The sequence below is a fragment of the Balaenoptera borealis genome, assembly GCF_965194805.1.
Source record: "Balaenoptera borealis genome assembly, chromosome: 5".
In the NCBI taxonomy this organism is placed as follows: domain Eukaryota; kingdom Metazoa; phylum Chordata; class Mammalia; order Artiodactyla; family Balaenopteridae; genus Balaenoptera; species Balaenoptera borealis.
Genome location: NC_138862.1, coordinates 144,724,358 through 144,748,903, shown reverse-complemented (window position 1 = coordinate 144,748,903; position 24,546 = coordinate 144,724,358). Strand labels below are relative to the sequence as shown.

General features: G+C 39.1%; 1 protein-coding gene across 2 annotated transcripts in view; it reads right to left on the bottom strand.

The window, feature by feature from the left end:
* Positions 1-21,317, bottom strand: part of RARB (retinoic acid receptor beta) — a 675,515-nt gene extending 654,198 nt beyond the window's left edge. The window contains exon 1 of one of the 2 annotated variants that reach the window (XM_082392788.1): positions 14,776-21,317. The gene's annotated coding sequence lies outside the window, so the exon portion shown is untranslated. The remainder of the gene's footprint in view (positions 1-14,775) is intronic. The other variant, XM_082392790.1, reaches the window with a different exon arrangement.
* Positions 21,318-24,546: the final 3,229 nt, after the last annotated feature.

Below are 24,546 nucleotides of genomic sequence, written 5' to 3'. Positions count from 1 at the left end.
GCCCTAATTTAGTGTAAAATAAAGAAACCTGAGTGGTCAGCTGTCTACGTCCTTCCCCCAGCACTGGTAGTGCCTTTAACCTCTGAAGAAAGTTAATCTCCTCGACAAGAAGTCAAGCAAGAATCGAATGGGCGGAACACATCACAGATGTGATAATAAGAAAAAAGCTTTGGAAGAGGAGTGGAATGCACAGAGTGGGAGTAAAGCAAAGTGAGTTCTATGTTTGATTTTGACAGAAGAATTGTTTTTGAAAAAAAAATCTGTAATTTCCTAGGCACAAAGGCCTCTTCTGACATATGAGATCATTTATCTACTATCTCTTCAGTGCTTATCTATCATCTAGCTATCCATCATCTAGTTATCTCTATGGCAACGATCACCACTGCACGGAGGTGTTTTGACACCCCAGAACCTAGCTTCCAGAGCAGGGATCTGTCACCTGAGGTGAACACATTGCAAAGGAAGTGTTCTGGGGTCCTTTCTTAAATGCACTGGCATTTCCAAGGTAGCGTTTCCGAAGAATGTATTGCTTAGCATTGTAAAGTGAGGCCCTGGCTCTTCAAAGCAATTGTTACTAAGATGTTTCCATTTATTTTAGAAAATAAATCAGGTATAGATTGCTTCTGCAGGTTTGGCTTCCTCATTTTCTCTCTCTCTTTTCTCTTTTGAATACGCATTCCTTCCTCCACTGTGCCTGCTGGCAAACTTCCAAGGATTTTTATCAAATATTCTGGGGAGTGAATTACTCATTTTAAGTTATTTAAATGAAAGAGATGCATAATACCACTTCACATTCAAATTTCATGAAACCCTGCCCATGACCTATTTTATCTACATGCATCTATATGCTCTCAATCCCCAGCTCACCCTTTCTATGAGCCTCTCCCTGGAAGGGACTACACCTAAAACGGAGTCCACTGGACACTAAACAATCAAAAAGATTTTTTTTCTGGCCACAATTCATGGTTTCAATATTATATATTCTTTCATAATTAATGTGCATTGTGAGCTATGTTATGTCTCTAAAACTACACAGCTTCTGATGCAAAAAAAATAGTTTTACTATGCGCCTTTGTTACCTTTTAACGTAATGAGTTGCATAAACAATTTAGAGAAATTGAGGACTGGGTCTAATGTCTTTGTAATGAACGCATCAGGAAGAGGGGGAAGAAAGAGGGCCAAAGGAGACAATGGAAGAGAGACCGGCTTCAAAAGCAGGTACACAGAGCAGTCTTCCGTAGCCATTCATTGGTTTAATTAATGTTTATTGAGCACCTACTGTGCCAGGCACTGGGCTAGAGGCCAAGGGAGGGCCAAGCCCGCACCATCTTGCCCTTACGGGACTTAGAGAGGAAGCCACGTGAACTCAAAAAGAGTGAAGTTAGGACTGGGTGGTAGTGGAGGAGAGATGCATTTTGGAAAAAGAAAGCCTAGAAAAGCATTCAAAAGAGGTTCAAAGACAAGTTTAAAAATCTCAGGAAATGTGTGTGCATTTAATTCTGTAAACTTGGGGGAAAACTCATCCAATTAATATATAATGAAAATATTATTTACAGTACATTTCCCTAATCACTGTTTAAACCACTGAAAGAAGCAAATGCTACTTTTTAAAAAGGAAGGTTATGGACAAGGCTGAATTAGCTGTTTCCGTCTAGGTAAACAGATGATAAAATATTCTGATAATCACCCCTAAATACAAGGTCAACTGCAATGCATTGCCTACAGCAAAAGTGTATCACCATGTTTCCCATATTTCAAATTTATTCTCTATAGGAAACCGAACATGAGTCAAATCCCACTTGGCTTTATCTCTAAGGTTAAATGAGAAATTGTTTGCCCTGAATATTTTCATGAATGTGAATGAGAGGAGGGAATGCCCTAAGGAAGAGCATCTCTCCTCTTGCATCTTCTGCTTCTTTGGGGGGTCACTGGCATTTGTTTCCTATTGACTAGATGATTTTCGTTCTCTCAAATATCCACAGACAAGTGCTTTGGGCCAGCTTGAAGTCAGATGTCCCAGAGTGAGTGTACCAGAGATGGGCCTCTAGTAGGGGATTGTGAGAAAGTATTGATCCCGGGCTTCCCTGGTGGCACAGTGGTTAAGAATCCGCCTGCCAATGCAGGGGACACGGGTTTGAGCCGTGGTCTGGGAAGATCCCACATGCCGCGGAGCAGCTAAGCCCGTGTGCCACAACTACTGAGCCTGCATGCCTAGAGCCTGCGAGCCACAACTACTGAGCCCATGTGCCACAACTACTGAGCCCACGCACCTAGAGTCCATGCTCCACAACAAGAGAAGCCACCACAAGGAGAAGCCCACGTACCACAACAAAGAGTAGCCTCCACTCGCCGCAACTAGAGAAAGCCCGCACACAGCAACGAAGACCCAATGCAGCCAAAAATAAAAAAATAAATTTATAAAGAAAAAAAAAAGAAAGTATTGATCCCATTTAGTGTGGGGTTCATTTTCTATCTTGGGTGTCCAATGACTCCTAAGCCTTGCACTGATGGCCACGTCTCTGGCCATCGCCCCCTCAGCCTTTTGTGCTCTGGATGCGCTAACTCCTGCTGCCCAGTCCCCCAGGGCACAATGTTTTCCCCCCTCTGCCTGGATCCTGCTTTCTGCTGCCCCTCCTAAAGATTTGGCCAACACCATACACTTGAGCCTGGGCAGTGACACACCAGGAGACCGGATCGGCCACCACTGAGTGGTAGAGCAAACACATAACCCCGCCTTTGGGCAAGATTCTCTCCATGCCTTTCACATGGTTCCTCCAACTGTCTTAACTCTGTCATGACATTGTCACCTTAGAAGTCACTGCAAAGGTGCTGCTTTCAAAACATTTGCTCTGGAGAGAATAACTACCTGGTATATCTCTACTAGCTAGGCTCTGCTCTCCATCCCCATGTCCTTTGGGTCCCTGACTCTCCCTCTCCTGCAGCTGGGCTTGGCGTCACTCCACACAGGTGCACAGCCTCTCAAACACTCAGCACACTGTGCTGAGGCTGCTGGAACCTTCCAGGAGACTGGGAGTTCTCAAATTTGAGTGCACATCAAAATCACCTGGAAGATCTGTTCGGCTTCCTGGGTCTCTTCCCCATGGATTGATTCAGGATGGGGACAGGGTAGGGCACGAGCATTTGCATTTCTAACAGGTTTCCAGGTGATGCTGATGCTGCCGTTCCCGGGACCACACTTGAAAACCACTGTGCTTTCTTTGTATCAACTGAGCTTGCTGTGCTCGAGCTCTCCTTTATATAACACGATACCTTTTCTTTTTTTTCCTTTTGCTTAATTGCCTACTTTTTTCAATTTATAATTTCCTTTTTCTGTTTCCTCCTCTCCTGCCTACGCCTTGGGTCTTCCAGTAACCCTGCTGGGCTTGGTTTAGCTCTGCTCACAGCAAACAGGACAACAATGGTTCCCATCTCTGGCTCCACTATGTTCACCTCTAAAGTATCAGATGTAGTTGCACATTCTCCCAGGCAAACTAATCTGTGATATTTCAAGTGTATTTCATGGACCAGAATAAACTGGCATATTTGAGCAAAGCCGTGTTCTGGCTCTATTAAAGTATAAAAACTGGCATGAAAATCAGGTCTCATGTAAACAGGAGATTATTATTACTTAGAATCCTATAATGTGCCCATCATATGGATCTCTAGAGCATTTGCAAACCCATTTTTACATAATTATGTGAAGAACATGTATTTTATATGAGATGGTGAAACTAAATACAAAATAGAGCATTTTGAAAGGGCTGTAATGTTTTAAATGAAGAAATGAAACTGTTTCGAGACATATGCAGGAGAGAAAATTTATAGACAGCAGTTTTTAAGAGGCTCTATTAATTCCAAAGAAAACACAGGATGAAAATGAAATATGTAAAGAATAAAATAAGAGGTCTCCCATAAAGATCAGTCTATGTGATGCAAGCGGCTAGGCTGCCTCCTAACCCTGTGAAGTTTACAATGTGATGCTCACCCATATTAGCATTTCAAGGGCACAATACTTTCGTTACACACTGTTGCGACTGCAGTCATCTGTCCCTTCCCTCTGCTCTCTAATCTCCGGAGGCTCCCAAAGGGAGGAGGATATGGCTGGCTGGTGAATCTTGTCCCTACACCTGTGCCAACCAAGCCTGGTATTTTCTAACCAGTTGCTGGATATTGGTGGAAAAATTAAAGGTACAAATCAAATTCATCTTGTATCCATTCCATTCAGAAAACACGCAATTTATAATCCAGCTTTTGGAATTGCAGAGTACTTTATTCCATCCCAGAGACTCTAGTGTAATGTCCTACACAAAGATTATTTCCAACAATGCTTACAAAGATCTAAATAAATTTTAGATCAAATGGAAAGACTCAAAAAGCATATATTCTCATTTTAAAATTTAATAGTAATATTTTGTTTTTAATTTTTCATGTAACATGTCTCCTTACATAAGCATAAACATATGTGAAATTGTTTTACAAACTTTAAATTGCTATTATATTAGTTATTTTGACAATTTGCCTTTCATCCAATTTGATCCTCAGTTGTACTGTGCACCTTCTTCCGAGTAGGTGAGCTGGAAATCCACCTATTTGCACAATCTGTTCTGGGGGGGAAAGAGAATTATATTTTCCCCATATCCTAGAGGAAGTTCTTTGGGTGTGTTCTGTGACACCTCCCTTCAGCGGTGCCTTCTGCAGCCTGACTTTGGGAGAATGAGGTCAATAGCAGCTCCAGTGGGAGTTGCTCTGTTGCTTTGACATTGAGAGCTGTGGATCTGAGACCAGGTGGAGAAAATGCAGTGAAGCTTCCCAAAGTTTGTAGGTGGCTGATGACATGGGCCAAGTGGTACCCAAGGCTGGGAAGGTCCCAATCCTTTTGCAGGACCAGGGTGTATCTCTTGACCTTGTTCTACAAACTGAGGACAACTAAGAGTGTTTTCCAACTGTGAACAGGTAAAGGAGGTGATCATAGGGGTTATATGGATGGAACGTGAAACAGCACTGAGTCACAGCACGAGAGTACTTTTTCCTCTTAAATTTCTTTCAGCCTTCATTAAGCAAATAGAAAAGAAGCCCTAGAGGTTTCCTAGCCTAAGATAAAGGGACGCAATGGAAAGGATGGGAATAAACAAACATCTTTTCAGCTGCTTCTCATCTACACTCCCTGTGGTTGACTTTCCACATCCTGCTGATGAAGAATGCAATGGTCCCACCTAAAGACAGAGGAGCTAGGATTTGAACCCAGAATTCTGGTGTTATCTGCATTTATTTCTCCATCTCCCTCTGATTCCCCTTCTGCCCGGACTTTCCATCACTGTAAACAGAGGTGTCTGCTTCTATAACTGGTGCTACTCCAATGGGTACATGGAGATTTAAGTCCTGGGGATGCCAATGCTTCCTTCTCAAAGACCTTTTCAATCATCTCTAATAATCTGAGCACAATTCCTCAGGCCAGCTGGCCCTAGAGATGAGCATTGAGTCATGATCTAAAAGAGGCACAGGGTCTGATTTGGACTATGGGAAATGCATCTACAAGGGGGTACTCGTCATTCTACATGGAGTAGGTTTGCAGTCCGGTGGCTGGAGACCAGCATGTAAAGATATTGCAGTGGCCAAATGTGCCAAGGGAATGTCTTTTCACTTCTTGGCAAAAGAGGGTCACCAAGAATAAGCTTCTGGAAATATACAGGTTCAAAGAAGCCACATTTCTTCGGTCCAATAGGAATTGAGTACATAAGACACCCATAGAAAATCACATGGGGTAGGAAATCTTCTTCAGGAACTGTTGCTTATGTCAAGACTAAACAGTTGGGCCCCAGGAGATGCTAGTCAACCATCCCCCCAAACTTCCACTACCACCATTTATGTTTCACGGATATAAAAGTATGCGTGCACGCGCACACACACACACATTACCCTGATCTAGTTTCAGTTTTATCCCTGGGGATCATTCTACTCTGCCTATTCAGAAAATGGATCCATCTGTAGGTGCAAAATGCAGCTTTCAGGAAAATGGCACTTCAATATATTCTGACACAATGTTCCATCAGCAGTCCTTATCATTAGACAAATAAAGACCATGAAGAGCCATGCAGACCTGTTGACATCTGCTCAAAACCTGTACCCGCATTTCCTTGTCTCTCCTAGCATTAACTCAAGCTAGAATTCATTTAGGTAATTCCTTAAGCTTAGAATGCTTAGCATGTCACATTTCCACCAAGCCTCATTTATATAATTAGTGCTAACATATGGCCCACAATCAACATCGGAGGTTTGGAATCATTTTTAGCATGCCGTTAGACCTGAAGGGGTATGGATTCAATATGGAGGGAAGGGAATTAGGCATGCAAATTCCATTTGTGATAACAAGAGCGTAGCAATGGAAATGTACCCCCAAAAGGTTCGGCTGCTAATCACATAGCAAGCAGAAAGAATTACATTCTTAATAACCTTCACCAAGTGCAATAAAAGGAAATAGAAGTTTGTTTTATGGGATGCTTTTGGTTACTACTGCTCCCCCTAAACTCAGAAGTATTTTACAAACCAGTGCTACCAACTCAGATCACCTCAACAGAATTCTCCCGTGCAGAGTCAGCTTACAGTATCTGAATCAAGACATCCTCTTGGCATCATTCACTAAGAGTTCATAGCCAACACTGTATGACCTACAGCAATCACTCTTTCCCTGGATTGCACTCAATGGTCTTGCTATTCACGTTTCATTGAATTCTCGTTCCAAAACTTGGTAGCCCAAGTCTACTCTTATTCCTTTAATTTTTTTAGTAGTTAAAAAGCTCTGAGATGATGGCGGATACAAGAAAAAGTATGGCTAATTGATGTAGCCAGGCTCTAGAGCCTTCATAAATCAAAAATTGAATCCATAAGTTAATGGAGAAAGAATTTCCCTAAACCAACACACCTCATTTTTTCTCATAAATCAATACCACTATGCTCTTGATAATAATACTCACCTACCCATGTCAGGCAATATAGTGCAACAAATGTAATACCACTTGATCCTCACAAAACCCCTCAAGTTGAAATGATCTTGATTTCACAGATGGGTAAGCTGAGGTCGCCTGATCTCAGGTCCCTCAAATCGTAATGGCAGAGAAATACACAGCTTGTGTTTTTAATGACTATGCTATTCTGCTACCAAGTTCTTAATTCCTTGTATACCTTTGAATTCTCTATCTTTCAGCCTCCATGGTTAACTAGCCATCAAGTCTTGTTGACTCTTAACACCAGAATTACTCAGATCTGTCTGTTCATCCCAAGTTACCTCATTAGATTAGGGCCTCATTATCTTAAATACAAATTAGAGTAAATAAACACTAAGATCCATTTCAAATTCAAGGTTTGATGCATCTATTTGTTGCTTTCTAGATGGTATCTTCCCAACACTTGATAAAGAGAGCTACAGAACTGTGTGGTTTATTATTATTTCTCAGCACCTCATGCAATAGTGGCCCCCAGGAGGTGTTAAAATGGATGAATATCTAGATGAACCAGGAATTATGAAACCTGGGTTCAATCTCATTTTTACCACAAAACAGCTGTGTGAGCTTGAATAAATCACTTAACGCTTCCAAACTTAAATGAAAACATCTGTAAAATGAGGCTATAGGACCAAAAAAATCTAAGAAAGCTTCCACATCAATACGACCGAATCATTCCTGTAGTACAGAATCTCTGTCTTCCCTTTGGGAAAAAAATTTATAACCTTCAGCCTGGGATCCTGATTAGCCACACTTTCTTCCCATGGGAATGTTTGATGATACACAAAGAACCACAAATGCAAAACCTGGAATTACCCCAAAGGTTTGAGTCTCCCAACCCTGTAAACTGGGCAGTTACTTTAGGTAAATGTCAGTCTTAGCTTTGAAAGGAGTTGGAAGCTAGATTCAAGATTTTCACATGCTGGTCTAGGAATGAAGTTATTTGATGGTCCACGGGAAAATGAGGCAAAGATAAAAACAATATAGTAAAATTTCCATCAGGCCATATTTATTCAGTGTAAAGGAACTTCTTTTGTTCTATGATTCTTCATTTTTGCATTAAAATCATTGAGGAAATAATGAGGTTTTTTGAAAATATCCTTTGACATAATAAACAATTTGGCAATCCAAAGTTAGCCCAATATCTCCAGGAATGCCCAGGAAGGCTCCACTTCCCCTAATAATCACTTATTCTTGTTTTGTTTATGATGACTTCCCCATATAGGGTACCATATGGGATACTGTATGCTTCACCTATGACTATTCTTTTCTCTCTTCCAGGGTCTATTAGCTCAGAAGTGAAACCCCTTTAAATTCATCTCCATTCTAAAGTATCAGCAATAATTATATATATATATATATATGTATATATATATATATATATTTTTTTTTTTTTTTTTTTTAAACAAGGTGTTAGTAAAAGAAGGAAATTCCATTACAGCATGGGGATGATAAGCAACTTAAAATTTAATGTTGCCTGGCTTTGTTCTTAAAAGTCCTTTGGGCAACTCCATCTCAGATAATTCTTCACTGTCCTTCTTCTCTACCTGGTTCTCAGTCCTCATTTTCTCTCTAAATTCCTACATTTCTCACAAAGAACATATCAGATGAGGAAACTTAAATGCTCCAAGAGGTTGACTAACTTGCTAGAGTTGACAAAAGTCAGTAAGGGACAGAATCAGACCCAAAGCCAGAGCCTCGTACTGCACAGCCCATGCTGTCCCTGGGTCCCATCACTGTTGAGTGGCAGAATGAAATCCTGGGTCCGTGCCTTTCCCCCAGTATGTGGTAAGTTAGACTGGCTGCTTATACTGGGAACGCACATAGGCAGGAACTCAGTTGGGTCCAGCTAGAGGAGGGTGCCCTGCAGGGTACTGCCATAGAGAAGCAAGACAAGGAAAAAAAAGACAGGAAAGGAATTAGATGGAAAAGAAATCTGAGTTGTCACTTAGCCAGGCAGTTCACTTGAATGATTATTTTGAAAACTAAAATGATATAAAACCCTTCTGATCCTCTTATCCCATTGTAAAATATAACAGAAAATGGGATTAATTGAGATCTTTAAACAAAAGACATAGCTCCTCCTTTTCCACACTGCAACTCCTCTCCACACTGTCAACATCACAGACCTGGATCTTAGTCCTGAGAGTTTTTTGAGCCAATGTAGCCATTCCCACCCACAGATCTGCTCCCATTATTTCCATGGGTGAACATAAGGGACTATTTGGTATGAAATTGTCAAATGAAACTCCTTTGTACTATGAAAACATGAACCCACACGCTACAGCTTTGACTGCAGACACAGACCACTGCCACCATTTAAGAGGAGACATGTCTGTCTACATTATTGCCAATGATGACTTTTCTTTTCTCCCGAAGTCAGCCAGAGAGTGTTTCAGAGCTCACTTTAACTCTTACACTGCCATCCCCAAAGTTCATTTACATAATAAAGTTAAAGTGTGCTTAAATGAGTGAGAAAAATTGTTTTGATGAGAATCATAAAATTTATCTAAAACGAGTGCCATTTGCTTATAAGGAAAAGCATGGCACAAACTGTTACTGGTGGGTATAGACTGCACTGTGTTTAACATTCCTCCGCACATGTGTGCATGTATGTTAGTATCATACTCAAACCACATGTGCTCATGTATGATTACATAAAGGCATTTGTGTGATAATGTGTTAACAAATTAACTTCCAGGATTAGAAGAATGGGAACCCAGAGTTAACTTTGTTGGTTGTGCAAATAGGCTCATCAGCTATGATGGTTTCCATGGAAGAATTTAAATTCTATAAATCATTATCAGAACAGTTAATCTGAAACCAAAAAGTGCTGCATATAGGCTTGAAAACCAGAAACAGTGTTCATCAAAATTGGACCCTAATGAAACTCTTTTTGATTAGAATATTTAGGAAGAATTTACCTTTTCTCTAACCTGATAAATATTTCCTATGGCAGAAGAAAAAAAAGCCTGGCTTTATCGTAATTTAAAAGGACGATTTAAGGCAGTTTGCATTTTTCACTCCTGTAAAACTATAGAACGGTTTGGCAGTTTTTCAAAAAGTTAAACATAAAATTAACATATGATCCAGCAATTCCATTTTGAGGTATATACCCAAAAGGATTGAAAGCAGGGACTCAGACACTTGTACATTGGTGGTCACTGCAGCATTATTTACAGTAGCCAAATGTCCATCAACAGATAAATGGATAAACAAAATGTGATAGATACACACAATGGAATATTATGCAGCCTTAAAAAGGAATGTAATTCTGATACATAGTACAACATGAGTGAGCCTTGAAAACATTATGCTTAGTGTAACAAGCAGACACAGAAGGAAAAATATTGTGTGATTCCACTTGCATGCAGTACCTAGAACAGGCAAACTCAAAGAGAAAGAAAAGTAGAATGTAGGTTACCTGGGGCTGGGGAAAGATGAATGGGGAATTATTATATAATTGGCACAGAATTTGTTTGGGATGATAGAAAAGTTCTGGAAATGGACAGGGGTGATGGTTGCACAATATTGTGAATACACTTGTATTATCAGTTGTACATCTAAAAATGGTAAAAATGGTAAATTTTATGTTATGTGTATTTTATCACAATAAATATATATATTAGTCTTTCTGGGTTCAGAGCTATTAAAGCTTAGGATCACAAGACAGTGAGTGATTCTGTCTGTAAATTATTACTTTTTTTTAATTGGAGAGAAACAGAGTATCTACTGGGCTGAAAATAAAACATAAATCTATGGAGGAATGAAAAGGTGAGTTGTTCCCTAAAATCCAATCATGGAACACTGAAGTCCTAGGGATCTAAAAGGACAATATACCATTCTTTAACAAATTCCATAGAGCAATGAAGACTCTAGGGCTACAGCAGAAATTTTGAAAAAGAGAGGGGAGGTGGATTATAGATATAAAAGTGCCAATGTGATGCTTCTGAACTATAAAAAGGTAAATTTCATATGGTCCCAATTAAACCTGGGAAGCTGCCTTGCCTCTCTTCCTACCCTCACCTTAATATTGGCCCAGCCAAGGTTGATCTGATCACCTCTCAAGTCATCTACCTCTCCCTCCAAAAAAGCACCTCTACCTGCACATCATGAAAGGTGTGCATGTGTGGGTGTGAGGGGAAAGGTGGGAGGGAGGAGGTTAGCTCCGTCTACACAGGGGCCAGGCAGTAATGTAACAGACCCCGTTGATCACCAGTAAGTATACTCACCCTTGTCACCTCCGGTCACCTCAAGGTTTAGTTTGGAGATTACAGATGCAGTGTTGCCACTCTTCTGATTTTCCCAAAAGAAGCCAGAAATCTGGACTGGGATTGAAATCTGTTAATTTTTTAAATGTTGGCTCAATTTTTTAAAACACTGTGCATGCCAAATAAAACATCTGTAGACCCAACTCCCTCCACCCAGCTGCCAGTATATATCCCTCTGCTGTATACAGATGACCCAACTACAGTGAGCAATTGCCTGAATAAATGTTTTGATGCAGCCCCCGAGCAGATTTAGAGTTTCCTTTCTACGTGAAACCACAGAGGAATGAGAGTCTTTCCCATCCTCCACATTACCCCTGCCCTCCCTCCCCCCACCTTCCCTTCTTCATTCCCTTTAGTTGATATGGGTCCTAGGATTTGCCTTGGGATCTTGGAATGGAAACAAGTTCCATATCATTCAGGGCATATGTGCATTTGGGTGGTGAGGTGTTGCTGGCAAAGTGAGGTAAGGATGGAAATAAAAATAAAGAGGGATAAAGAGGGACAGGGTCTCCACTCACCCTTGGAGTGAGGGCAAGTTCTGGCACCTGGGTAGGCTCTTTGGGTAAGAGTTACTTGTGTTAATAGGCCCTCTTCAGCTTACTGCACTGCACACAGAAGCAAATTCACATCCATATATTGAATCAAATTGAGTGGCCACTAGTTGTTTCTGGCAGAGAATGGAGAATTGTTATGGAGAAAGATAAAAGGACAAAAATAAAGAGAGGAAGGAAGAGTTTATTTTTCATTTCCATATGATATATCTGTTTTACTAGTTACTAAAAACCAGGCATGCCTCAAATGAGACAATTACTTTTCAAAATGATATCCTTAAATTATACGAAAAGATGAATCTTACATTCTTTTATAGACAATAGTCAAGAAAGATTTATTTTTACTTCTCATGACAGCTTCAACAGTCATAGAAGACTAGCACTGAAGATTTACCCAGACTCCTTGTAGATATTTAACCCAGGGATGGCCTCTTCCCTTGGAATTTTGGCAAAGAACACCCTACACACTCCAGAGCATTTAATTAACTGGAGACCATTCTCAAGTACACTTAATTATAGGTCAGTATTCTGACTATATAAATCATGGAAAAGGAAAGGAAATGACACAAAAGCCCTAGACTAATATAATTTATAGCTATCTGAACAAACACAAGGAAAGAATGGTACTGTGCTATAATTAAAGACTAGGTTAGTGCCAAAAATCATAATTTTCTTCCTGGCTTTAAAAGCAAATGTCATGTTAATGATAGTTAACTTCTGATTACGCAGGGATGATTATATATAGTTTGTGGATTATCTATGCCCTCATTTTCTTTCCATCTTCCTCATGTTGCTTTATTGCTAATTAATCCCTCTATCAGAATTCTGATTAAGGAAAGGAAGAGAAGTAGAAAATCAAATTAGTCATTTGGGCTGATTGTTAGCTGCCTCAGATAAGAGTCTTGGTTAAGCTGATGTGAAAAAAATGCCTTTCTGGACTTGTTCTTGATAGTACTTCCTGACTTTTTAACTAAGATTATCTGAAGTTGAGCATCCTGAGAAGATTAAATATTATGTTGTAGACTACAGTCTTAAGATATTTTTATTTTATTGTGTGACCTGAGGTCCCAACACATAAAATTAAGAAAACGTCTTCACTCAGTATATTAATTTATAAAACAAACAGAATCTCAAGAATAATTCTGTACCCCAATCACCATCACACATCTCAAAATTATGATGCTAAATAAGAAGCATTTACACCTATGCCATATCCGGTACAAGCATGGACAGGGTGATACAATTCAGAAATGAAAAATTCAGAAGAGTGATTCTAGAATATAATTTTGAGACCCTCAGAGGATTTTTTTTTAAATGGTACATTTTGGCTCTTTAGAAACCACACTGTTTCCAAACAGTTAAGCTCCAGAAGACGTCCAGATCCTCTCAAATAATTATTCAATTGGTGTATTCCCCTAAAATATGAACAAAATTCACCTACTCTGTGCCAATTCATCAGTGATGAAATCAAGAAGATTAACACCAAGCAGAAACAATGAGACTCTGTCAATGGGCCTGCAATAAAAATCAGCCAGCAGACGGCCCCGCATCGCAGCTCAGTCAATATTATGCCATATCAGCGTCGTCACATAAGAAAGTAAAAACAATCCAGTTTCTGAATCTAGACAAGTTCCGCTCATCCCGCCAGGCCTGCCTGAGGACACCCACCCATCTCCCATCGTCAGTCATCTGACCCTAGCAAATGGCAGCCCAGTCCAATTCCTGAGGATTATGAAAAATCAGCACAAACCTGGTCGTTTTCCAATATCTGCCTATAGAGTTAGAGGTGCAGATATTTCCACACATTGACAACAGATCTTTAAAAGTCAACTCACTTCTGTGAAATCAGAGGAGACTGGAGTTGCAGGTTGCGGCGATTAAATTAAAAAGGCACAGAGCTTGGACAGGGTCAGTTCCAGGCTTTCATACTGCCTTAGGTTTTGTTTTGGGTTTTTGTTTTTCTTTAAGGCATGGTAATTTTGTTTGTTTGCTTTGGAGGTCATACACCTATGGCTTTCCAGAGAGGGAAAGGAATGAAGTGCGGTTTTCTCTTGGTAACTACTGGAGCTCAGTGGGATGTATACATATAGAATGACATAATGCCTTTGTTCTATACCTAAATGTAACAAAGCAATTTGACTTCTGCTTAAAACCTGCAACAGGGTAGGAAAGTGCCTTATGGATTAAATTAGCCAGCTACAGCCCATTACTGAGCTTTGTGAAGAAAATGACAAACATTAATAAACTTCCGCCTTTCAAAAACACCTACCTCTGGAAAACATAAGCTAATGCAGTCAGAGTCCAAAAGGAATGGAAACCAATATTATAACACCACATGATCTGGTTCGTTAAACACTTCAAGTCTTTAGGGTGCTTTTCGGAACTGCGAAATATTTGTCATCTCCCCACTGTAATTTGGTACTCCAAAATACCATTAACTTTTAAATGTACCAATTTGCTTTATGCTGCTTGATAAATCTTATTTGTCATTCACAGACTCTAAATTCATTTTATACCTTATGATAGCTCACTTAAAAACTTTTTCCAGTGCAGCAAATTCCTCAATGATATTTGGTCCTAACAATACAGGAATACAGCCAGGCATTTTCTTCTTTCACATTAAAATGGATATAATTATTTATGGTAGGAAAATTATTTATATTTTGATTATGGAAGCAACCAAAGAACTTACTAAAACTCAGTATAGCTATAGCCTAAGAGGTATGAAATTATTAGTTTCATGCATTAGACTACAAAAGGACAGAAGTTTCTATTAACAGAGACGTCCGGCTTATTCAACCACAGTTTATAGACCAAGACCAAATCCAACTTAATAAAAGTAAGAAATTCAGAGTGTACGGTATATTCCCTCAGCAGACATGTAAGTAAGAAAGACAAAAGCAGTTTAAATCTTCAAAGTCATCTAAACAATACGTTAAAAAGAGCTATTCTTACCAGAAAGGTCTTCCAGATAATCTCTGGGTTATGTTGACTCAGGCTGAGACGTGCGGGTAACTTTTCCACCCCTCAGCCAGAATGGCAGGCGAGCAGTCATCAGACTGACAACCATTAGTGCATGGCATCTGATTTTTCACACCGGAGAGAGCCACAATGGAATGGCTTTGCCTTTTCCCTGCTCTGGCTAGCTAAGACCAAGGACACAGCTGAATTTCACAAGTCATGATGAACACAAAAAAGCAGACAATACCTTTTGGCAAAATAACAATTGAAATCGCTCCATTATTTATCATTATGTCCTTCAAAGGGAACTTCACTGAGAAGCCGGGAAGTCTCTTAACAAGACAAAAACGTCGTTCTCTGAAGGTTCCAAGGATACCGAAAAAGTTTTCTAGTCTCTTCTTTAGAATGTATGTAGTTTATTACCTTATTGGAAAATACAAAGAAATATAAATGGATATATACATGTTTATGTGTACTTCAATTTAGAACAGCAACATTTTGTTTTTTAATGTTATCTGATGCTTTCTTACTAGATTACGTCTTTATATGCTACAACACAAAAATAAAGGGATTGTGAAAAAAGTGGTCATAAACCTATTTATGGATATTTTGTTTTATTTTTTCAAATAAATTGTTTTAAAATGTGTTAAACTGGCCATTGTATAAGGAAGGCTTCTCGCCTTCTAGAACTTCCGTGTCTCTGAGTGTTCTAGAACCATCCTGCTCTTGACAAGCGCGGCTACGGACACACACGCTAGGTGTGGTCCCAATTCGCTCTAACCTCCAGTCCACACTGCTGCTCCTGGCTGGAAGAGGTAAAAACTGCACTCAAAGACAAGACTGTGAAAGGACAGTGTCACTAAGAAACTAACAAGACTACCAAGATTGAATACTCAATTTTATTTAAACTGGCTTCTGAAAAATTCCTTATCAGTGTTCAAAACAACATTTAGGGAATTTTTTTTTGAAAGCTTAGAAAAACCATGTAAAACATGTAAAATATTCTTTCCTAATACATTCATATTTTAATCATTCATTACTTTCATGAAGATCTGTAAAGAAAATCTGAAGTGAAATACTATTGTTATTGGTCTTCTGCCTCAATCGAAAGTCAAAAATTCTACTTTAAGAGACTGAAAAGATGTACATATTTTACCCTTGCTTTGTAAAAAATAGATTCATATACAGGGAAATAACCTTACATTGTTTATCTCTTTAATTATGCACTTTCTTTCTTCCTAAAAATTATCTTTCCCTTATTTATGACATTATGGCTTCACATTGAAAAGTAACAAATCTGAATCATACTTCATTTAAATTTTCTGAAAGAAGATAGATTTCTTCACCTCTAGTTCTCTCATTTAAGGATGTTTTACCAGTAAACAAATTATATAGGCTTCCCCTCTTCCATAATGATTAATTACTTTCTCTGAGCAGGGATAGAAACAAAAGTGGAAGAAAGATCAGCACCTCTATGAGTTCTGTCAGCCAGTGGTAGTTTTCCCAACTGCAGTAGCAATTAATTATGATTCGATCCTGCTAGATGTTTCTTGTTTCATTAGTAAATAATATTTTTCTGGTCACATATCAAAACCTCCAACAGTCTCTCTGAATAACTTGCTGAAGACAATACTATTTGTCCCCAAATAATTTTTTTTAATTACTAAAAATAACAAAGTAGATCAATCTGATAAACTTAGCCCATGATAAACATATAGAAGGCTTTGAGGTTGCTGGAAAATTACAACAGATATTCAACATACAGATATATCTATGAATATGTATAAAAAATGTGTGCATATGTATATACTTAGAACACATTAAAATGCACGTTTAATGAGCTCTTTAGAGGTGCTAGTGAATATGAACTTAATGGCAATTAAAATGATAAAAGAAAACATATATAAGCACCTTCAACAATTCTAGCAGGTAGGAGTCACTACACAATGAGACAAACGCATGGGTCAGTGCTGGGGCTTCTGTGCCCTCATTCTGGTGCTGGGGCATTGGGAGCGGGAGAGAGGCTGGTCCAATTTTAGAATTGTGACTTTGAGACCTGCTGGGAGTCACTGCCTTCCTTCCCTTTTCCTCTGCTTGTCTTGTGGATCAAGAAGTGCACTTAACCCCCTGGGTGAGGGCCACACTCTAAGGTGCATCATTTCTTTCTCATCAGAGCGTATGGAACATGGAATAGGTAAAAAAAAATAAAAACAGTAACTTTTTCTTTCAAGCAGCCTCCAAAACTTGGGAATTTTTGTTTATTGTGGAAATCAAAGGTATCCAAGGATATAGCTTGGCATTTAGTTGGAATCGCCTCAATTTTTCTACCCAATAGTTTTGTGGAAGGAGATATAAATTTAGAAACATAAGTCCAGGGACCAACAGAATGGTAATTGCTCTCCAAACAACTAATAGAAAGAGCCAGACTGGACATTCTCTGGCCTCATGATAGCAAAAAGTGCCTAACTCAGTCAACAGATCCTTAATGAGCTCCTGCTATTTACCAGAGGGCTGCCCTGTACTGTTGTGCCAGTGTGCACTGCCCAAATCCTGGGGTCACCATTTACACTGTAGACTATGGGAATACCATAGGCAGATGTGTGTGAAAATGCCTACAAAGGCACGTGAGAAGCCTACAGGAGCTGTTCAGTGCACGCTTCTGTGACCACACCCATCAGTCCTTTGTACCAGATGTGGTGCTAGACCCTGGATTATGTATATAAATTAGACAACTCCCTGCAAACTTCATAGAACAGATGACATTTAATCTGGTCTTGATAGATCTGTAGAACTGGGGTTGGGCAAAGGGAAGTCAAGATCACTGAAGTATAAAACCAAACAGCCTAGTCAGGCCATTGGGATATTTTATGCTTCTTGTATTCTAGCCATAAGGGAAGTACAGATAAATAAGGTAGAAAATAAACAAGGTCAAATTAAGAGAAGTCCTAAATGACATGCCAAGAAGTGTAAGGTTTTTCCTTATGTGGTTAGAAGGTGGGAGAATTTTCATGCAGGAAAGAAGAGGAATAATTGGGTCTATGCTCAAAAATATATCCTAAGAATCAGTGGTTCTCCCCAAATTATTTTCAGTTCAATGAAGCACAGTCGAGTGGTTAAAAGCATGGACTGTGGAGCTGGACTGTCTGAGTTAGACTCCCAACTCCTCTAACCTACAAGTTGTGTGATCTTGAGCAAATTACTTAACTTGTTGCTATTTCTTCACCTTTATGGGGATGCATATCTCACAGGATTGATTTAAGGATTAAGTAGTTAATATGTGCAGAGCATTTAGAATAATGTCTGGCAGAGAGTAGGCAGTGTATAAGCATGTGATGGATAAATAAGTATTAACTGAACTCTTATCACGTACCATACTTTGGATACCAGACATTGAGGATGTAAGGATGAAAAAGACAAAGAACCACCTGCTCTGATGGAATTTACAGCAAAGCAACATTCAATGCCCCATCGAATGGCTTTCACTGGTTTCCTTTAATGGTTGTGAATTAAAATTACTTCCGTTTGGGGTATTTTGTTGAGAATTTTAAGACCGTAAGTACAACCATATTTTGCAATTCTATGAGCAGGACTCATAGACACAAAGTTAATGGTGGTAAAGCTTCTGCCCCTCAGTGCATCCCACCCCCCTTTCATTCAGAACCATCAAAGGGTAAGACCCCCAAGCACAGGACCCTCACAGGAAAACTCTGTGCACTCTGTCTAAATGCAGACAACTGTTGTGTTATAACTGTACTTTATACTTGCTCATGTCATTAATTGTGGGGGTTTTTTAAACATCTTTATTGGAGTATTGCTTTACAATGTTGTGTTAGTTTCTGCTGTATAACAAAGTGAATCAGCTATGTGTATACAAATATCCCCATATCCCCTCCCTCTTGCATCTCCCTCCCACCCTCCCTATCCCACCCCTCTAGGTGGTCACAAAGCACTGAGCTGATCTCCCTGTGCTATGCAGCTACTTTCCACTAGCTATCTATTTTACATTTGGTAGTGTATATATGTCCATACCACTCTCTCACTTTGTCCCAGCTTACCCTTCCCCCTCCCCGTATCCTCAAGTCCATTCTCTATGTCTGCGTCTTTATTCCTGTCCTGCCCCTAGGTTCTTCAGAACCTTTTTTTTTTTTTTTTTTTTTTTAGATTCCATGTATATGTGTTAGCATACAGTAAGTCTTTCTGACTTACTTCACTCTGTGTAACAGACTCTAGGTCCATCCACCTCACTACAAATAACTCAATTTCGTTTCTTTTTATGGCTGAGTAATATTCCATTGTATATATGTGCCACATCTTCTTTACCCATTTGTCTGTTGTTGGACACAGGTTGCTTCCATGTCCTGGCTACTGTAAATAGTGCTGCAAAGAACATTGTGGTGCATGTCTCTTTTTGAATTATGGTTTTCTCAGGGTATATGCCCAGTAGTGGGATTGCTGGGTCATATGGTAGTTCTATTTTTAGTTTCTTAAGGAACCTCCATACTGTTCTCCACAGTGGCTGTATCAATTTACATTCCCACCAACAGTGCAAGAGTGTTCCCTTTTCTCCACACCCTCTCCAGCATTTATTGTTTGTAAAGATCCTTTTGACCCACCTCCTAGAGAAATGGAAATAAAAACAAAAATAAACAAATGGGACCTAATGAAATTTAAAAGCTTTTGCACAGCAAAGGAAACCATAAACAAGACGAAAAGACGACCCTCAGAATGAGAGAAAATATTTGCAAATGAAGCAACTGACAAAGGATTAATCTCCAAAATATACAAGCAGTTCATGCAGCTCAATATTAATTGTGTTTTAATAGACCCGTTTCTGTTTTCAGTGTGTTCTAACACACTGTTCTTTGGCAGTATGACCTATAAAAAAGAAAAAAAAATTGTTGCTGTGTTTTTTTCATTCAAATTAAAATATTCTATATCAAAGTAGAATGCTGTCAATATCCCTTTTAAAATATACCTAGACTTGTAACTTATTGAGCTATCATACTGTGCTAGATTATTATTCACAGTGAGAAATGAAAAAAGGTGAGAAAACCACAGTAAAATAGGTAGAGTGAGATACACGTTATTCTTCATAATTATTAAGAAACATTCTTCATAGTTACTCCTTCATACTTATTAAGAAAATGTTTCTTAAGGAGTCAATCCAAAGAAGAAGCATTGACACCTGTAGCAGCGCTGCCCAGGCATTACAGGTAGGCCATACTGATTACGTTAATACTGGTATCAGGTAGAGTTTGGAAGTTTTGGTTCGTCTAGAAGTGCTAAGGAGCGGAGCTGAGAGATGGAATAAAAAGAGAGAAAGGAGGGAGAATTTAGCAATCTAGCTGCTAGAAATGAGCCATAAATTACTGTGTTTTTTTAACCCTACATCTTCAGAATCTAGCATGGTGTTTACAATTATGTAAGGGGATTCAACAATTATTTGTGTAGTGAATGAATAATGACCAGTGTTTTTTTAGCTTTTTGGTCTAAAATCATGTTTTCAAACAGCAGAAAAAAACTGCTCTTCTTTGCTCTTTTGTAAGTGATAGTTCCAAACCATCATATTATAAACTACAGCTCAGGACATTTTTCCCCTTAAAATGCATTTTTATTGAATCTCATCAGTCACTTTTCTGCTTACTCTCAAGAGCATGGTGAGATCTTCCTATAATTTATCCATAAGAATAGCTAGTGCAATGTGCAAACGCAGAGATTTCACTGTGCACTCTAACTTCCAAATCATTTATTAAAATATTAAGTAATGCTAGTACTCAGGTTCATCTGTTAAGAGATTCCATTAGTAACCTGTTGTTCTCACTCTGTCTTCTCTTGGAATATTTGAAAATACTTTCTATTTATAAATGTGTTTGTTAATTAAATTCAGTATCTTATTTTCAAAGAATATTGTAAATTTGACATAATAGTAGGTGGGAAAATATTCATATCATTGCTTTTACACCATGTCTTTTCTAAAGCCCTTTTTCTAAACAAAATAGGCATTTCACTGTTTACAATAAAGACTAGGAGAAAACATGATCAATATACTAACAGTGTGATCATTTCTGGGTAGTAAGATTCTTTTTTCTGTTTCAAGGTTTGCTGTATTAAAAAACAACCCAGTTTCTAGGAAATACTAATGCAAAATAAAGATGATTTGTTATACCAGATTATTTAGAAGCACTACACGTGTTCTGTGAAATAAGAAGAGAGAACCTCTAAATGGAAGAAGAGTGCTCTTATAATTGGGGGGAGTTTGAGTGAGAATTTGGTGGCTGAGAATGTGAATTAACCCCAAGTATCTATCTGGGGAGGAACAGTTAGATCTTACTTGGCTCTAGAAACCATGAGAAAGGGACCTCCCTGGTGGTGCAGTGGTTAAGAATCTGCCTTCCAATGCAGGGGACACGGGTTCGAGCCCTGGTCCAGGAAGATCCCACATGCCACTGAGCAACTAAGCCCATGCGCCACAACTACTGAGCCTGCACTCCAGAACCCGCGAGCCACAACTACTGAGCCCGTGTGCCACAACTACTGAAGCCCGCGTGCCCAGGCCGGTACTCCGCAACAAGAGAAGCCACCACAACGAGAAGCCCATGCACCACAACGAAGAGTAGCCCCCGCTCACTGCAACTAGAGAAAGCCTGTGCACAGCAACGAAGACCCAAAGCAGCCAAAAATTAATTAATTAATTAATTTTTTAAAAAAAGACCACAGAAAGCATCAGCAGACAGTGAGATAAGTTTCTTTCTCAGCAAAAAATGTTAACACTGAAAAACCAGAACCCCAAAACAAGAACTTTCAGTGATTGAGTCTAAATTAGAAAATGATTAAGACTATGGGAAGAGAAGGATCACTTGGCTGAAAGAAAATTCCTTTAAAATTGAAGAAATTCTTTTAAGTATAAAAAATTTCAAGAGTTAAGGACTGTCTGTTGCCCTCAGGTCTTTCCATCTTTATATTCAATGATATAATGAAAGTTGTTAAAGTGTAGTTACTAAATACATGTTTGTACCAAAGTTTAACCCACGTATTACACTCTTGATATGTAATAGATGGACTATACTTTTGGTACAAAAAGCATTTGCTCTTTTGAACCCTGTCCACTAAGACCGGGGATACTTTTGTAAGGGGTTAATCAACCCCTTCATTTATAACACTGTATAAGCAATGCTTTCCAAGCCACAGGTTCCTTTGCATGTTTCTGAGTTTTGACCATATCTTCAGCTCATATCAGAACTACCACAGACACTCAAGTATTTAAGACATGATAAATAAGCAGATGTTACACAGTTTTCAACTCAATACATCCCCAACCAAAGACAAAGATCATGGCCACTGTATCCCATTGCTGTGCAGAAGCCACGTGGGCTGCCTCATGTAAACACAGGTGCACTACATGCAATTCTTTTACTATCCTTTTAGGAACAATGGAGTACATAGCTTACTTGGGGATTCAGAACTGGGGAACTCAGAGCAAGTTAAGTGATTCCTATATAACAATAAATAAATGTAATGATAGCTAAGCTCCTTCATGAAAATTTCCAGGTTTCATTTTTTTTTTTCTATACAGATCCAAGAGTCTAGTTAAATATCAGAGTCACTGAATGAAGTATTTGATTTGATAATATAAGGACAAAAACGGCTCTACAAGAAAAACTTAATTTGAGGATGAGGGCGGTTAGGATAACAACATCACTGGATCAATCTATCTTGCTGGCATAGTAACAGGAGGATGACAGAAGTGCATTCTTCTCATCTTTAGGGGTCTTGTGTGACTCTGTAAATTAATGGAATCAACCTTCAGTGGTTCCTGTTTGGAAGTTCAGCTGAATTATGGCAAGAAAACATTAAGACTGGCCCTTTCACTTCATTTCTTAAGCCAAGCACATTTGGCTTGAGAATAGGGTAGTGATGGGAGTATCATATTAAGCCTCATTTGGGTAATTTATCCTGATCTAACAATAAACTATTTGAACAGGATAATTTGTTCTTACAGCAGCCTAGAACATAGCATCCAGGGGCTTTGGTTTTCAAAAGCATGCTATATACTTACTTACGCTTGCCCTGTTGTCTTCTCCATCCTGATAGATCCAAACACAAAGTCCTTATTTTTACCACAAAAATTGCTCTTAATCTCTCTTTCCTGAGCAACCCCATTTCTCCATCAGGCACAAACACTTTAAAGCCATCATTAACTCATCCTTCTTGTCCTGGTGACTTGCTTAGCTTTCCAGTGATATGTTAGCACGTCCATGGATAACTGTTCCTTTTCTCAATTCAGATATATTTGTGGGTCAGTATTATCTCTCCAGTTGAACCTGTATTTGAAGGCAAGGACTGTGGCATTTATATTTGAAGCACCACAGAACTGAGCAATGAGCTGCTGGGAAACAATGCTTTGGCTCCCATCACTTAGGGTAAACTATACCCCCAAATGGGCTTCAATTTCATATGTCCTTCACTGCAATCTGGCTCAACAATACTATTATCCTCCTCTTCTCCTAATTCCTAATATCCTAATGTCCTACTGCTTTTGCTTCATTCTCTTTGTTCAAAGACTCAACATTATTGGGATCCTATAGTACATGAAATGCCAGGACGTGTCTTCCCATTAACAACCCGCTGCATTCCCAAAAGAGTAGAGGGGGCTTTCAAAACTATATACCATCATGAGATTTTCTCTAAAAGGAGATATCAAAAACAAATATGGCAGAAAATTAACAATTTGTAAACCTAGTTATGAGTAAGTGGAGTCTGCCATGTTTTCTGTGCTTTTATATGACTATTAGCATTTTATGATAAAAAATAGATTGAAAATGAATAAGTGAGAATAATATATTCTTGCATTTACCAAGTATTTGAATGCCTTGGGTACGCAAGGGAGAGTGTAAGGCTGTAGGGATAGAATTTTTGTTTCATTAATTAATGCATCTCAGAGGGCTGGGGAAAGAAAGGTGAGAATAACAAGATGTAGACCCTTGTTACTAGGTACTTGTCTGTGCAAAAAGGATACTGGGGCAGGGGTGCAGGGGTGCAGGGGAGGGTGCTAGTGTTCAGCCCAGGAACAGGTGAGAAGGGATTGCATTGTCTGGAGAGAATTTTAAAATATTTTTAAAATACCAAAAAAATGCTTGCCTGCATTTTATTATTTCTGAGCTTCAGCGATTCTAAACAATTTCAGTGATAAAATAATCCTTGCCACTGTCTCTTCTCCTCAGTACATTGCTAGTCTGTGCAATTCAAGGCCACAGTTCTTTTCTAAATACTCAGAAAGCCGTATCTGGGGCACCTGAATCAAGCAGTAGCGTCCACCACCATGGATCTGGCACAGGGAGTATTCACTTCCACCAGCACTTTGCACACTATTAACTCCTTTATTCTTTACCTCATTCCTGGGGTAAGGAACTTAACTCTGCAAGAAGTTAAGACCCTGGCCTGAATCACACCCAGCTGCTAGTGCAAGGTTCTTAACCCAGGCCCTGTAGATCATGTCCTATAAAGCACAATGCTGCTATGTTCCTCCCAAAACATGGACATATTCAAATGCACTAGTATGAGATCTTTGACAACACAGGGTTGTTACGTGGCTTTATATGTTGACGGAGCAAAAATATTCAGACGTGTGCTGCCCAGTACAGAATCCACCAGCCACATTGTCTCAAATGAAAATTAAATGAAATTAAAAATTCACTTCCTCAGTGATACTGGTCCCATTTCCCGCGTTCAGTTGCCATATATGGCCAGCGTACTGGACAGTGCAGA